This window comes from Zalophus californianus, chromosome Y, assembly GCF_009762305.2.
Source record: "Zalophus californianus isolate mZalCal1 chromosome Y, mZalCal1.pri.v2, whole genome shotgun sequence".
Taxonomy (NCBI): domain Eukaryota; kingdom Metazoa; phylum Chordata; class Mammalia; order Carnivora; family Otariidae; genus Zalophus; species Zalophus californianus.
The window spans coordinates 1,132,488-1,146,596 of record NC_045613.1 but is presented as its reverse complement, the minus strand read 5'-3'; the positions used below and the strand labels follow the sequence as shown (position 1 = coordinate 1,146,596).

General features: G+C 34.9%; 1 pseudogene; it reads left to right on the top strand.

The window, feature by feature from the left end:
- Positions 1–7,136: 7,136 nt before the first annotated feature.
- LOC118356636 lies at positions 7,137–13,864 on the top strand (annotated as a pseudogene).
- Positions 13,865–14,109: the final 245 nt, after the last annotated feature.

Here is a 14,109-nt window from a genome sequence, read left to right as displayed (position 1 = left end):
CCACTCTGGAAAACAGTATAGAGGTTCCTCAAAAAGTTGAAAATGGAGCTATCCTACAACCCAGCAATTGCACTACTAAGTATTTACTACACAAATGTAGTGATCTGAAGGGGCACCTGAACCCCAATGTTTATAGCATTAATGTCCACAATAGCCAAGCTATGGAAAGAGCCCAGATGTTCATCAACAGATGAATGGATAAAGAAGATATATATATCATATTTGTACTCTGATATATATATCAGGCTTTAAAAGGACAACATGGATGAAATTTGAACATATTATGCTATGTGAAAGAAGACAGTCACAAAAGCCATATTTAATTTGAGATACCCAGAATAGGCAAATATATACAGACAGAAAGCATATGAGTGGTTTCCAGAGAGTAGGGGAAGAACAATAAAAAGCCTGAATAATATTCCATTGTGTGTAGTTACTGTGTATATTTTATTTCTCTGATCATCTGTTGATGGATATTTGGATTGTTTCTACCTTTTTTTTTTAGTACTTTGAGTATTGCTGTTCCAAACAATCATGTACAAGTTTTTGTGACAACATATATTTTTAATATTCTTATGTATGAGTGGAGTTACTGCACCATTTTAGAAGTATATATGTAGCCTAAAACATCTTAAACAAAAGCAGTCCAACAGAAAGATTTGAAAAATAATTAATGCAAAATTAATTTTTATCTAATTTTTTTTTGAGATAAACATATCATCAATAGGGCAAATCCATATGGTGTTTCCCTTCTAATAAATGTGCCTAATAGCTTTAGATACATAGTGATTAGAAATACCATCTTCCAGTTCTTTTATAAAGTTTCTATTTATAAATCACTTTTATTAAGTGATTAGAAATACTATCTTCCAGTTTCTTTTTATAGAGATTGTTAGTGGTTTAAAATTTTTTTTAATTTGAATGACTTTCAATTTTAAAATTATTGAACCAGGTAATGGCTATTCAAAATGAGAAAATAGGCTTATTTAATTTTTTTATATTTATACTTCAATTTTGAAAACTAATTATTGATATCCAGTATGACAAATTTAGATATTAAAATAAAGTGCAATACAGAGCCTAGTTTCTTTCACAAAGATTGTCTTGTCTGTATCAGGAGAAGAGATAAATAAAATGTTTCATAGAATTTTAAGAGCCTTGCATTGTTTGATTTTATTGCTCTTTGGTAAGGAAGGAGGAGAGTCATTCCATACCACAAGGATTTCTCAAATCGGCAGTAAACTGTTGTTACAGAGCTTTTTTCCTAGCTCCACAGAACTCTACCCCACACCCTCTAACATTGAGAAATGAAGGAAGCCATGGGGCAAGCAGGCTGATCAGCAGTTTTAACAGCCTCCAAAGACGTGTATACACTGGGAATGTCCACATATTTTCTTGCTTGGAAAAAGGGACTTTGCAATGTGATTAAACTAACAACTGGGAGGTGGTGAGAGTATTCTAGATTATCTGGGTAGACACAACATAACTACATGGGCCCTTAAAGTATAGAACCTTTCCCAGTACATTTCAGAGCAAAAGGGAAATATAGCTATGTGGTTAGAGAGAGGAAATGTTGGTTCTAAATATGGGGGCAGGAGGCTATGAGACAAGAAATACAGGGCATCCTGAGAAGCTGAAATAGGTAAGAAATGGGCTGTGTCTTAGAGTGTCCAGAAAGCATACGGCCCTGCAGCAATCTTGATTTTTACTGTGTAAGACTCATGTTGGACTTCTAATTTCCAGAACAATAAGATAGTAAATGTGTGTTGTTTTGAGCTACCAAGTTTGTAGTAATTTTTTATGATAGTGATACCAAACACACATGGAATTAGACAAGCTATAAACCTGAAGGGGACCCACAAAATTTTCAGAATTGTCCCAGGATCAAATTACTTTGGAAAAGTTGTATATACTAGTACCATATTAAATAGTCATATAAAGAATAACTAAGGGAAACATGTAACTTAGAGTACCTTCCAAATACATCTGCTAAAATTCTAGTTCTTTTCTTTTAACTTAGTTGGGAAATGCTGAACTAATCAATCTTATTCAGTGGAGAACCTGAGGGCCAAAGGGAAAAATAAGTCACCAAGATGGCAACCTGGCAACACAAACACATAATCCTCATCGGGGACCCTGCCTAGAGTGCTATCTGTCCCACTGACAAGGGAAGGCACTTACTTGACTTTATGAACGTTAGACCTCTGGTGAGAGAAAGCATCAAGTGAGAATCAACCAAATAAAATGCAAAACAGATAAAAATTTTCACTCAATATACGACTTCTTTAGCAGTGAACATAATTTACTTATTAAAATAAGTGTACAGTAAATGATTGATAATATACTAGATTCATATTAGAAAGAACAAAGCAACAAAATATTCCACACAGGGAGTTAGCATGTTTCTAAAAATGTCCAATGCTGTCAAGAATCCATTATCACAAATTCTGTTTTCCATGCGTTCTCATTTTAGAAGGAACACCCATTACTGTTTTCCTTCATAGCGTTAAATAAAAGTTTCTCCATTCCTACTGCTTTTTCCAAGAATTATCTACCTACTCTCTTTGATGTTTTTCAGATATACATTATCCACACTGTTTTCTATAATATGTGAAAACTTTTTTTACCCCCTCAGGTTTTTAATAAAAGTAATAAACAAAGATTTCAACCAATAAAGGTAACTGTTTTGAATACCTACTGCCAAATGAAAAACAAAACAAAAAAGAAACAAATTAATCAATGTTGTGATGAGCCCTGGGTGTTATATGCAACTGATGAATCATTAAACACTACATCAAAAACTAATTATGTACTATACAGTGGCTAACTGAACATAATAAAAAAAATCAATGCCATAAAATTGATATTCTTACACTTTTCTCACAGATAAGTCCCCCTCAACAGCATCACTTAGCTCATTCCTTACTGACAGTCCACATATACTTTGAACAAGATTGGACATATGGATTTTCAGCACACCATATATTAGAAACAGCAGATTAGAAGGGGAGAACTTGCTAGTATAAGCATTATGGAATGGCAAATGTGATGGGTTGCAAGTCAAGCAAAGGAATAAAAATGAATAAAAGCAAAATAGCTTAATTATAGCTTGTAAGGGTATCTATTTACTCATTATGTTAGAAAAAAACTTTTAGAAACAAAAATACAAAGTTCTTCTATAATAAACAAAAGTCATAGGTTTAAACATATATATGTTTAATGCATTTGTAAAAATGCATAATTGAAAAAAGACATTATTCGAGTACCACGTTATTGCATTTGTCTTTGCCATTATCATGGAGTATTTACGCTTATGATACATTTCTTTAAATCATAAAGAGAATTAAATAATTGACCTCAAAAAAGCAAAAGAAACAGAAATGAATACTCTAAAAATGCTGTAACATTTATTTGACGGAGGGGTAAGTTCTAGGTCAAAATAGAAAATTTGATTTTGTAAATTCAATTCATTAATAAGAGAAATGTTTGCAGGAAAAACTTTTCTATTGATATTCTGTTTTCTTTTCAAAAATTTAATGATTTTAAAATATATGTCATCTTATATTGTATCTAATTCAAGAGAAGACATTTCATGCACAGTTATTAACATTTTAAGACCTATGACTTAGGATTTGCAGTGAGAGAAAGCAAGAACCACATTGTTTCTATAGAACTGGTCTTCAAACCCTGAAAATGGTGAATTAGCACTAACTTGTTATCTAGGAGTTGAAAAGAATTAATGCCATTAATAATTCTGTTGGTCACATAGACCCAACATAATACTCTCTTACTTTCAAAAAGAGAAAAACATAATGAGATGAATATTGCAAAACCAGAAGGCCACAGCTTTTTCTTCAATGACTTCTTCAGTAGATATCACCCATACTGTTGCATGAAAAATTCCTAAAAATCCTTTCATGAGTTCCAATATCTATAGTTAAATAAAAGGAGACAAAATATTGAAAGAGAAAATGTAATCTACACTTTCCTTCTTCTCTTTCCTCTGTCTTTCATCACCTAGGCATCTCTCCTCAAATAAGTTAGTGCCAACTTCCCTAAAATCCATTTTTCACAATCTTCTTCAAAAGGAGTCCTTCTTGCCTCTAATATACAATTCACCTGATAAATATATTCATAAATAAAAATAACCATGGACACAATTGCCATTTGAAACCCTAATAATTTACTGTCTTAAATCACTTTAGATTCTTACTTATTTGCATCTTTTAAATATTTTCTGTGTCCATGTGATGAGGTTAAGGAAGGTTATAAGGACTTTCTATTTTCCAAGGATATCCTTTGTTTAGTTTTCATGCTTGTCCTCTAAGGTGGATTCTATTATTTTACCCATTTTATAGATTAGGAAACTGGTAGTCAGACAAGCTAAGTAATTTGTCAGTGGTAACTCAATCCTTGATAAAGTAGGGTCAAAATTCATGTAAGTCTAAGTCCAAGATCTTAACCACAATTACATTGATTTCATGAATGTTTTCTTCTTGAATTTAATTCATCAAGTATGGATCATCTATTTAATAATATATGTACATTAAAGTTTGTAAATAATAAGTAATAAAAGAAATGTAGCTTTACTTAGAATTGTATCTGACTATATATTCAGTATTTCCTTTACTAATATAAAACTGATAGGCAACTTATCAATTACTGTTTGTCATTAGTTATAATTTTTTAATTGAATATCAGATTATAGAATAAAAGAAGAAATCCAAGTGCTTTACAAGGTGGAGTAGAAGAAATAACATGAATTTAATATGTAATTCATGGTCTTCTTAGAGAGAGATGAACTTTAGTTGTTTAGATGAAGTAGAAACTGCTTAGAATATTGGGATGGTTCAGTTAAACAGTTAAAAGCTTCTGAAAAAGAAAGAAATTCATTTTAATATATGAAAGCACAAATACATGGGAAAGAGGGGCCATAATACAAAGAAAGGCTGTTGCTATGTGGAGTGAGGTAATCAGGGCAATATATGCTGTGATAAGTGTTTATAAGAATTATAAATATATGTTTAAATGTGTGATCTGGTGTGTGATATGTCTCTTGCCTTCTCTTTCAGATCATTAGTAAAAGTATTGCCACTGTGATACCACTGAGTTTTGGTTGCTTTGATGGCAAATAGTAGAAAATAGAATAGTGGTGATTCTGAAATTATACTTGCCACAATGACATAACATGTTCTTAAAGTAATACTGAATACATCAGCATGTGCAATCAGCTAATTTACAGACTTAAATAACAGACCAATTAAACTTCTTTTTTTTTTTTTTTTAAAGATTTTATTTATTTATTTGAGAGAGAGAGAGAATGAGAGATAGAGAGCACGAGAGGGAAGAGGGTCAGAGGGTGAAGCAGACTCCCCGCTGAGCGGGGAGCCCGATGCGGGACTCGATCCCGGGACTCCAGGATCATGACCCGAGCCGAAGGCAGTCGCTTAACCAACTGAGCCACCCAGGCGCCCCAGACCAATTAAACTTCTTTTGCCTGTTAAACCTATTATTTCCCATAATGAAAGATATATGTACTAATCAAAGTATACTGTCTTAAATTTAACCAAGGTTGCTAAAAATTCATGATATACTCAACACATATTTCCTTCAGAAATATGATTGGTTGTTCTAGATGTTGTGAATAATATAAATTGAGCTCATACTTAGAAGAAATTTAAAAGATCCAGCATCCTTGTGTTTCAGAGGGAAACTTACTCCTGATACACTCAAAGGTATGTGAGTTTTTTTCATAATTTGGGCTCTTTTCTATTATGCTTCTTTGTTTCTCTGTATTTCATATTTCACATAGGTAAATGTATTCCACACTTATAATACTACATGCTGTCCAGAATTAACTCATTTGGACCACAGTTGAATTGGTCTTTGATTACTTAAGTGAAATTTTTACTTTTTTAACGCAGCAAAGCTTTTGTATATATATATTTAAAGTTTAGTTCCAGAACCCAAAAGCACATTCTAAAACCAAACTACAATAATATTTCTTTTAATTACTTATCAATTAAATTAAAATAATATTCAGGGTATGGTTTACAACATTAAAAATCATTTTATTCAAGTACATTAAATAACTTATTGTAAAATGGGATCATCAACAAAATGTTCACAGCAACTTTTATCTTATTAATTTGTTAAGAAACAGAATATAGACAAACTTATTGTAGTTCTAATATCAGCATTATTATACATTATATTCACTTTCTATAAAAAGGGCTAGGGTTTTTCTACTTACGGTTTTCAAAGTAATCAATAACTCGGGCCTTGAAGCAATGTGTATTTCTTAGGTTATTTGGGTTCTGCTTCATATCCCAATGTCTAATTTGTGAAGTAATTACAGTGCAGTGCCTAACAAAAGAAAGATACCACTGACTAAAGATGGAAGCTTTCAGGTAGAAATCCTTTTAATTCGTTGAAGAATCAGATAATACCAGAATCAAGGAAAATTAGAAACCTCTCTTTCTGGGACAGGTCCTGTTTACATCTTTTGCAATGTGAACCCATAGAACTCAGAGGTGTTACTTCAAGGTCTGTGTATGATACTGCAAGGTTGGAACATGTAGAACTTAAATACTAGTCACTTAGTCTATTTGGCAACTTACTTAACATCTTTTCTTGGATGATTCGTTTTTGTTTTTAATAGTAGCAAAGCCCAGTGGACAATACAAGAAACATTTCTGTGACTCCTTGTTCTAAAAGTATAAAATGCAATACAATAATGGTAAATACCTTCATGATCTGAACTACTATAGCCAACAGCATTCTTTAATCATTACTTGGAAGTTACATTTAGCTTCTATGACCCTGGATGACTATAGAGGGTGGGATAGTAAAGGAAAATGACATTCTAAATTACATAATGATAGATGATTCATTTATCTATGTTTGTTTAGCTCACAATCTAAATGAAAAGCATCTTTATAGGGCTGTGACCCCAGAAACAATAAAATGGGCTAAGAAGTAGAGATTACATGTGAATAAAGTAATAAAATGGATGGTCCCAACCTCTTTACTAGCAATAGACTAATGCAAATTATATGTGTTTTATGAAGCATTAATTATATGCATGTTTGAGATAAGAAAGGCATGTGTTGACTTATATTTCAGGACCATAAGAAATGGGGACCTGGATTTTGTTTGCCTGCCTCCTGGGAGCAGCCTTCACTATGCTTGTGTGTAAAATGCTCCTTGTATAAATCAATTTCCAATTTCACAAGCTTGGACATAAAAATCTGCCCCATAGCTGTTAAACTTTAGGGTTTAAGACAGTACGAGATCTGACGTCCTCAAATGTTTCTGTGTTTAAGAAACACTTTGAAAATCTTGTTATAAGAAATATTCTCAGATGCCTCCACCCAAGATTCTGATTCAGTATAGCCAGAGTAGGGGTAGTACCCAGGACTCTGCTTTTTAACTAGCACCTGAGAAGATTTTTGTGGAAACAATTACCCTGTAAATATCGTCACACATCTCTAGATGGAAGAAATTTTTGGAAGGGACCCTTGAAAGTCCTCAATCAGCTTTAAGGAAATACTGCAAAAATGCAAGTTTTCTCTAAAACCCAATTTCCCACAAGAATCCAACTCTTTTTCTGCTCTGCAAACCCCAGTGCTGTTATCCTTCAGAGGGTAATATTTTGGTGCTAGGAATTTCCTTCTTGAATGATCTCCTTGTTGTCAGAGGCCATGTCCATTTGGGTGCACCTGCCAAGCATATGAATTTCCATGTGGTTGTGCAAAATTCATGTGGATATATTTTACATTCAAATGTACCAAGGACCTGGAAATCTGGCCCATTCTCTTTAGACATAAGTACATAAGATCTGACAGCTTAGATCATTTGCAGGCAAAGCAGAACCCAGCTGCTTTTTGGTGTCATAAAGAGCAGTTGATAAACCAAAAGCCAGCAAAGTTTGCATATCTGCCTCCTCTCTTTGTCTCTTGCCCACAAGACAAAAGTTTTGTGCTCTGCCTTGCTGAAATCCTACATTGTGGCAATTCCTAGTATCCTGACAGGCCCCTAAATTACAAATAGAGCCCTTTTTGTACTCTTGAATTCAACACCCTCACTCCCTGATGAAGGTATAGGAAAGGCAGTTGCATGACTAAAACAATTCACACTCAGATCGGAGCAAATAAACCCTTTTAAGAAATACGAGCGTTTAAAAATAATAGACCCTTAATTAGCTCAATGTCTGAGCAAGAGGTTCTGCATGGTTCTTTCTCCTCTCCCTCTCCCCCACTCCAGGGCCAATGGGCATCAGTCATGTGGCCTCTGTTTTGATGGGACAGACAGTCCTGGTGTAGATAATTATTCAGGCTGTTGTTTTTTTTTAAAAGATTTTATTTATTTATTTGAGAGAGAGAGAATGAGAGAGAGCACGAGAGGGAAGAGGGTCAGAGGGAGAAGCAGACTCCCTGCTGAGCAGGGAGCCCAATGTGGGACCCGATTCCGGGACTCCGGGATCATGACCCAAGCTGAAGGCAGTCGCTTAACCAACTGAGCCACCCAGGCACCCTATTCAGGCTGTTTTTTATTTTGAACTTTAAGTTTTTTTCTACCATAAAAACTTTGACAGAATAATAAAAAGAATCAGTTTAAATTTCATAAATCAACTCTTTCACTTTCTATAGGATTTATAATGTTTCCAATTTACTGCACCCATATCTTCATATTCGTCAATAATTCACAGGTAGTTATTTCTTTTGTTGTTGTTGATGTGGTTTGCATAACATTTGTGAGGAATCTCTTTGATACCTAGGCACTTATCTACCTCCTGATCTGTAAGGGAAGGTTTGTGAGACAATTCTCCTCTTGTTGATATTTCATAATTGTGTAAGAGTAATATATCTCTTTTTCCAACATGGAGTGAGTGTCATTAAGATATAAAATGGTGGATGAGATAGAATAGAATTAATTGACAACATTGATGTGGGGGTTGTCTGAAGATCACTGGAGGTTAATTGTGCACTGGTTTTTGCTTCCCGGTCTTAGGAAAGTCATTTAGTTGCTCTGGACCTCTTTAAAATGAGAGGGCTCCTCTCCTACACAGCGTACATGTTCAAACAAAAGTAGACTTCAAATATATTTTGCACCATCCTGATTCTTTTAAAGTAATTTCTCTTAATGTGGATAATTGCATATTGACTTAATCTCTTCCCCTCTCTCCCTCTCTTTCTCCCTCTCTCCTTCCCTCTCTCTCCCCTGCTCCCTCTTCTCTCCCTCTCCCTCTTCCTTTTTCTTCTCCTTTCCCCTCTATAAAAGCTACCACCTCATCCTGGGCACCCTGGTTATATCAACTTCAGCTGTGAGGTAATTTTTCTCTTTCTAATTTTGACCATTGTTTGAGTTAACAATGTCCTGGGCTCTGCAAAGAATAGCGTGTTGATTCCTCAAGATATTTCTCAGTCCTGCTTTTTCATTCACATTACCAGCTTTCTCATTTGATGGTTGCTTCAAGCCTTCACTGCCCCAGCATGCTCCTACGAGACCTCTCTGACTCAGTTTCTTCTCCCTCTATGGCTATAAAGTTATCTGTCATGAACTACTATGGTGGAGTTGCATGGTAGGGCAGAAAGTGAATTCTGGCTGAACAGTTTTGTTCTATTCCAGTCATATAAAAGGTGGGGAAGTCAGGTAAGATGTTATATAAGCTCCTTATATAAGCTCCTTTACAGCTAGAAACTCATGAATCTAAGATGTTCATACTCTATGGGTTTCCCTTGTTTGTCTTCACTGAAAGATCAGTGACCAAGAGGTCTATGAGACATTCTCAGAGCAATGGAAAGCATAGTTCTGGAAATCAGGTTTGAAGCTCTCCTCAACCACATATTAACCACAGGAACTTGGGCAAATTGTTTTCCTCTCGGAAACTTTGGTTTCATCACCTGAGGATGGAAAATAATTATAATGTTCCATACTTCAAATAGTTTGAGGAGCAAAATAGTTAAGCAATATAAAAAGTGCTTTGTCAAGTGTAACTTAAGCAAGGTTAGTAATTGTTTCTTGTATTGATATAAAATGCTATACTACTATATGAAGGTATCCCTGGACCTGAGGTTACCCAAGTACAATACTATTTTTGGAGAAGTGAAACTAAATTCTTTCACAGGTTCAGATGATAATCTGTGAATCTGTTTACTTACACAAACTGAGGAAAAGTATTAACAACTTGAGGCAAGATTTTGTTATGTCTTAAAAGACTGACATATTTGACCAGAAAATCTGTGTTTTAGGTTGAGACACAATGTTTCTCTTTTATTTTTCATTATGACATCAAGACAAAAAAAGATATAATTAATGCTATATCACATTAATTTTTTTGAGCTGAGGTCATGCATTTTTTAAATTTTTTATTGTTATGTTAATCACCATACATTACATCATTAGTTTTTGATGTAGTGTTCCATGATTCATTGTTTGAGCATAACACCCAGTGCTCCATGCAGAATGTGCCCTCTTTAATACCCATCACCAGGCTAACCCATCCCCCCACCCCCCTCCCCTCTAGAACCCTCAGTTTGTTTTCCAGAGTCCATCGTCTCTCATGGTTCATCTCCCCGTCTGACTTACTCCCCTTCATTCTTCCCCTCCTGCTATCTTATTCTTTTTCTTTTTTCTTAACATATGTTGCATTATTTGTTTCAGAAGTACAGATCTGTGATTCAACAATCTTGCACAATTCACAGCGCTCACCATAGCACATACCCTCCCCAATGTCTATCACCCAGCCACCCCATCCCTCCCACCCCCACCACTCCAGCAACCCTCAGTTTGTTTCCTGAGATTAAGAATTCCTCATATCAGTGAGGTCATATGATACATGTCTTTCTCTGACTGACTTATTTCACTCAGCATAACACCCTCCAGTTCCATCCACGTTGTTGCAAATGGCAAGATCTCATTCTTTTTTATGGTTGCATAATATTCCATTGTATCACATTAATTTTTGTTTTGTTTTGTTTTGCTCTTGCAAAGAAGAGCAGGAACTGTGGAATTAAACAGAATCACCTCAGTAAGATTATGAGCCTCTTTAACTCCACATGACCTTGTCTGTAAAAGTGACAGTAATGACATTTGCCTCAGAGTATGTTAGAAAACATGAGAAATGTATGTGATGGATGTAATACACTGCCTAACCATAGGAAGTATCTGACAAATGTTTACCTTATTCTTTCTTCTGTAGAACTCACAGTCAGGCTATCAAATTTGATAGAGGACTGCATCAGTGAATCTGTATTTCATGCAACTAAATTAAAACAAATGTACTCTAATATCTCTTTCTCTTAAGGTGCTTTCACCTCTGAAATGGTACCAGAACATAAGGCATCCGGTATGCAGATTTTTTTGTTCTTTATTCCCTTAGAATATTAAGCACGTATTTCAATTTTCTTTTATGTGAAATAACATACCTATGCCACATACAGATACTAATGCGAAATTTAGTTTGTAAAAGGTCATATCTATGTGCACAGTTAGAAATTCTTATACAAGGAAAAATGAATAAATATTCATATTATCATAATGACAAAGAAAAACTTGACTACTTCTCCAGCTGGAAGTCAGTGGAGCCAATGGTAAACCTGACTCTTTGTTTCTCACCAGTACCCTTCCTATGGTTATGAACCCATGGGTGGATGGCTGCACCACCAAATCATTCCCATGCTGTCCCAGCAGAATCCCCCGAATCACGCCCTGCAGCCTCATCACCACATCCCCATGGTGCCAGCTCAGCAGCCCATGGTCCCCCAGCAACCAATGATGCCAGTTCCTGGCTAGCACTCCATGACTCCAACCCAGCACCACCAGCCAAAGCTCCATCTGCCTGCCCAGCAGCCCTTTCAGCCCCAGCCCGTCCAGCCACAGCCTCACCAGCCCATCCAGCCCCAGCCACCCATACACCCCATCCAGCCCCTGCCGCCACAGCCACCTCTGCCTCTGATGTTCCCCATACAGCCTCTGCCCCCCATGCTTCCTGACCTGCCTCTGGAAGCTTGGCCAGCAACAGACAAGACCAAGCGGGAGGAAGTGGTGAGTATCCCTTGAAGCCAATATATCTGAGAAAATGATATTTATCTACATGACATGTTTATGGTAGGTTCAAAATCTATAATTTTGAATTTTAGCAATAATATAGACTACCAAAATGCATTCATTTTATGGGGGAGTATGAGGAATATCAGTCTTCCTTATCTTTCAAACATTTCATTAGCAACAGCAGGCTAGAATTATACTGAAGGATACCAAAAGTAATTTTAGGAGTGAAGAGAATGCAAATATCAGAATATAAAGCACGGTATATGGAAAATTTATTTAAAGACCTAAGAGAGACCTGTGGTAGGTGGTTTTCAATGTGACTGAAGGCAGCTAAGGTGGATAGACTTTTAGCATTTGATCCTAACATTAATCCTAGCAATGAATGCTAGAATTAATAGATGAGTAGGTTAATTTATAATAAAAATTTTCCAAATTTTAGCTTAAAATAATCTTTCATTAATAGAAGTTTTACAAATGAATTAGAAATACAGTAGGGTGAACTTCATCCATTCCCATTAAATCTCAGTGCTGTGTATGGAAGTTTATGTAATTCTACAATTACAAATGCAATTAGTGCTTTCCTGCTTAGAAGCAGCAAAGGACTAAATGGAAATTGAAATCTTTAAAAAAAATTATATTTTATGCAATATAGGGTTTTATGATTATATTTATGAGGCTATGGGACAATTTTTGAGGATTGTATAACAAATAATGTAGTACTTATAGTCAATTATTTACTTATTATTTATTTTAAAGAGGTTAGGAAACAGCAATTTTTTTAAAGATTTTATTTATTTATTTAAAGATTTTATTTATTTATTTGACAGACAGAGACACAACGAGAGAGGGAACACAAGCAGGGGGAGTGGGAGAGGGAGAAGCAGGCTTCCCACGGAGCAGGGAGCCCGATATTGGGCTCAATCCCAGGACCCTGGGACCATGACCTGAGCTGAAGGCAGACGCTTAACGACTGAGCCACCCAGGCGCCCCAAGATTTTATTTATTTGAGAGAGAGAGAGCACAAACAGGGTTGGGGGGAGGTGAGGTGCAGGGGGAGAGGGAGAGGGACATCATGACCTGAGCTAGAGGCAGCCGCTTAACCGACTGAGCCACCCAAGCGCCTCTGTAGTCAATTATTTTAGTCTAAAGTTTATGTTCTCTAGTGAAGAGATACAGATTCTAGATAATATGTACACATATACTTATATACTATATAGAAAATACATTTCTTTGTTTAGTAATAAATAAGGCCATGTATTCATACCATATCAAAACTATTTACACAAAGGTGACTTTGGATAGGTAGTTTCAACTATTTAAAACTTAGTTTCTCCTGTGTAAATTTAGATTATAAATGGACAACTTCTTAGAATTGTTTATGGAAATAAAATAAAGTGATTAACTGAGAGTCTAACAGGCAGGAAGTACTCAAAGAAAGATACCTATTGTAATTTTAATATTATATAGTAGATTTCAACTGTCCTGAGGCAGGGGCTATCTTCAGGGACAACTCATATCTAGCAACAATAAAACAACAAAGAAATTTTGGAGATTATAGAGTTCAAACTTAATTTGTAGTACATTTTTCAAGTAAAACTGAAGCTATATGTGTTACTGTACATGTAGTCTCTAAAAATATTTGTAAATTAATTTAAATGTTTATTTTGCTATTTTTTTCAGGATTAAAAGATCAGAAAATGAGAGGAGTAGATATTTCATTTCCTTTTAGAAATGATACAAGAATATAATGATTTGTGCCTGAAGTAGGTTTACTAGTAAGTTTTGTAACTAAAAATAAATACTATTAGAATCCAATAAAATGTTTTTTTAAAAATCTATGTATTGTTTGTAATTAAATATAAAATTTCATATCACTTGAGAGAATTTAGAATTTACAAACTACAAACAGATGGTTTGGCAAGAAAATAACACTATTGTTTTAGAGAAAATTTAAAATACAATACCTCAAATCCTTTTTTGTGTATGTTTTAGTTTATACATGAGTTCTAATAGTAGATAAAGTAAAAAATTGACTGTACAGTCACTGAAACTAAA